General features: G+C 28.9%; 1 protein-coding gene across 1 annotated transcript in view; it reads right to left on the bottom strand.

Moving 5' to 3' along the window:
• The window catches only part of LOC106873500 (lysosomal alpha-glucosidase), a 35545-nt gene that overhangs the window by 26910 nt on the left and 8051 nt on the right, over positions 1-584 (bottom strand). The gene's annotated exons all lie outside the window — the stretch shown is intronic.

Here is a 584-nt window from a genome sequence, read left to right as displayed (position 1 = left end):
ATATAAAAAGAAAACTTAACATAAAATATTCTCTATAGCTTCTTCACGATCTGTTGGAGTGTCTCTCTTAGTGATATATTAACTCACCATGAAGTCAAAGAGAAGAAATTATTGGAATTAGACATTACTCATTTTACCCCATTTTAGATTTTTTTTTTTAAGTTGAAAATTATCAAATTAGACATTAATGTGTAAAAAAAATTACATTAATGTGTAAAAAATATTGAACTTCGAATCGAACAGAGCAAAGAATACTGATTGTTAAACAGCAAAAATTATCCAGATATTTTATTAGCAGCCTCAATGACAACTGGATCAAAGTTGAGTCAAAATTTCTTGCAAAAAGGACCTGCCACCTATGTTTCAGACTCTCTCAACAACAACAATTATGTTGAACAATTTTCACTCTTACAGATGATGCAACAGTACAAAATGATGATGCAATACTTTCAATATAAATATTTCAAACAGGCAGGGAGAAAATAACCAGAAATCAGAGGTTACTCATTGTACCCCGATTACTAATTTTGCTCCCACCCCACCTATGTATATATATGTATATATATATATATATATATATATAT

The sequence above is a fragment of the Octopus bimaculoides genome, chromosome 22 (genome assembly GCF_001194135.2).
Source record: "Octopus bimaculoides isolate UCB-OBI-ISO-001 chromosome 22, ASM119413v2, whole genome shotgun sequence".
Lineage (NCBI taxonomy): Eukaryota > Metazoa > Mollusca > Cephalopoda > Octopoda > Octopodidae > Octopus > Octopus bimaculoides.
This window is presented reverse-complemented; position numbering and strand designations above follow the sequence as displayed.